Genomic DNA, 2,934 nt, shown 5'->3' with positions numbered 1-2,934 from the left:
TAGACCTCAACCAAAAGTGAGGTCAACAAGATGCTCAACATTGTTAACTTGTATTGGAGAAGAGTCAAAGGGTGAATCAATTAAGGATGTAAGACCCGTATTATATTGTATTGCCGGAGCATCTGCTCGATGGTGTTTACTAGTGATGAACAAATTCATATGAAATCCACCTAGGATTATTAACCAATCTAAGACTTTTAGTCAAAGATTTTTATTGACAAATGTAACTTGTGAGGGAATAGGTTAAATTTAGTCCCCTTCAAATGATTAAGCCTAGAGTGAGGTATCATAAAATATTTAATGTTTCATAAGACAAGTTATAGGTCAGAATAAATTGTACTTTTTTTTATAAATATTGGTGTAGTCACACTTAAGAATACTATTTGATAACTTACTATTTGTTACTTTTAGATTTATTATCTCAAGTGGGGGTATTTTCCACACGAGCTTGTAAAACGGATCTTGTATCAAAACTTGAAGAGATTATTTTGTTGAACCAATTAAAGAGCAGCTTCAACGCAGTGAGGGGACACTAAAAAACACTCTTTGCATTGAAGGTTGCCCCCATCTAAAAGTGATTCTCAAAGGCTTGATGTTTGAATGTCGTAAAAGGACTACCTTAACACATTTGCTCATGGGAAGTTAATGTGAACAACCTTTCAAAAGTGTAGTGAAAGTTGCCCCTAGCCTGTAAGTAGTTTTCATCTACTTTATAACTAAATAAGATGTGGGAAGGCTAACCCACCACAACTTTACCTGGGGCAATGACGTGAATGACCTTTTGAGATTGCAACAAAGATTTCCTTCATATCCACGAATGCTTCAAAGCTACAAAGGATGTTTAGTTGCTAGTTGGATTATATATATCATTAGGAAACAAAGTAGGGGCTTGACATTGTGGACTTGAAACCTATGTGAAATGAAACTTTCTTTCCTACAAGCAGCACCAAATTGATGTGTACTAAAAGATTTGCTTAAGTAGGTAAAAATTTAACCTTTTAGTGTTGGATGAGGACTCAATTGACACTCGGGTAATTAAAATGACTTATTTATACACCAAAAGCTTTTGCATAGAAAACCCTTGAAGTGGAAAAAAAACCACGGGGCCTAGCCAGTTGAAATAATACACCATATAATAGTGAATACAGATACCCACTATTCTCTTGATTTAGAGAATACATGACTACAAAACTAATGTAAAATGATAATTTAGTAATAAAAATCAAAACGAGATGCAATGATTGTAGTTAATTAGATGGAGGTAGTAGTTCGCAATGAGTGCTATATATGATGGATGTATTGTCAACTTGTTGTAGAAGTCATAGTTGAAAGCTATGGTAAAAGTTGGTCAGTTAGGTCAAAGATGGTTGTTTTCGAAGCATCGGTTGGCCATAGAAGCCACAGTAGAAATCTGCATGAGTTAAGAGCTATATGAGATGTGGTACCTTTCGCAGGCCATAGAGGCAAGGGTTGCGAGCTACATGAGCTATAAGAATGTTTGTAAGCCAAAGAGAACAAAGTTAGGAACTACAGAAGCGCTAATAACATCCATAACCTTAAGAGGTTGGAGTTAGGAGCTAGTTGAGCAATGATAACGTCTGTAGGTTGTAGAGGCCAAATATGGGGGTTGTTCGAGCTGTGATAATGTCTCTAGGCCAGAGGCTAGAGCTATGCACTACACGAACTGTAATAACATCCGTTTGTTGCAGAGGCCTAAGTTAGGAGATGGATGAGCTATGATAATTTTAGTAGGCCGTAGAGGTCAAGTGGGAGATGCATGAGCTGTGATAGCTTATGTTGGCCATAAAGGCTAGAGTTGATAGTGGCACAAGTTGTAGAGCGCGTAAGCTGTAGTTGGTCACATATGTGAGTCGTGGGCATTAAGGAGAAAGCTTTAAGAGTCTGGAGAAAGTAATTGTATCTTAATTATGATTGTTGTAAACAAATTTTGTGAGGTGTGTTTTTACACCATCTTCGAGGAGCATTGCTATGTAGGAAGCTTTGTTACTCTGTAAGGCTAGTTTTTACTCTGCACGCAGCGTACGATGAGATTCCACAACTCAGGTTATGTTTCCACGACACACATCATGATTTTGCAAGTGGCTTTCTTGTGATGAGTAGGGGCAGACCACGAGCCATGGTCAAAGATGATCGATTGTTTACAAGAGCGGATGTCATTTGCTGGACCTTGGTTGTGGAACACTGGACCTCAACTCCTTCTCCTCCAAGTCTCGCTCTTCTTCTAGTTCTAAGTTTAGTCCCCCTTTCATGAAAAGGTAGGATTCTCTATATATAGTATAGGAGAGATCACCTGGTAAATATGGAAAGCATCCATATCACTCTATCGGATGAAGTTTTGTGATGGAGTATTGTAGACATTTGATTGCCTTAACAATGTCATAATTCAACGATTTTGGGCTTGTTGGATTTGCCTCATCAAGATACTAAACTTAATTAAAAGCTTTTTAGATTTGCAATTCGTTTGACATTTCATTTAAACACCAAAAGAATTCAAAAGTGGTTTGACTGCTTGATCCAGGCTTGTTTTGACTCACATTTGGTCAATATTTGTTTCATTATGTTTGTGTTATCAAGTCAGTCAATTTAACTATAAGTTTGCTAAAATCAGAATTCTAGATGATTTTTAATTAAAGTTTGAACGTTCATTGTTAAAAATATTATCTTGAAATTCCTGTCAGGACTCGAGATGCTTCTAAGATGAATACAATTTTTTGATAGACTATCACTCTCAAATAAACAAAGACAATAAATATAAATGAAGATAAAATTAAAAAAATATGCATTATATTTAATTTTTTGAGATAATTTCATACATAGCATATAAAACTTGCATATTTATAAAATTAGCTAAAATCTATATTATTTTTTAAACTGCTGAATCTATATATATATATATATATATATATATATATA

This window comes from Phalaenopsis equestris, unplaced genomic scaffold (genome assembly GCF_001263595.1).
Source record: "Phalaenopsis equestris unplaced genomic scaffold, ASM126359v1 Scaffold232908, whole genome shotgun sequence".
Classification (NCBI taxonomy): Eukaryota; Viridiplantae; Streptophyta; class Magnoliopsida; order Asparagales; family Orchidaceae; genus Phalaenopsis; species Phalaenopsis equestris.
Note: the sequence above shows the minus strand (reverse complement) of the source record.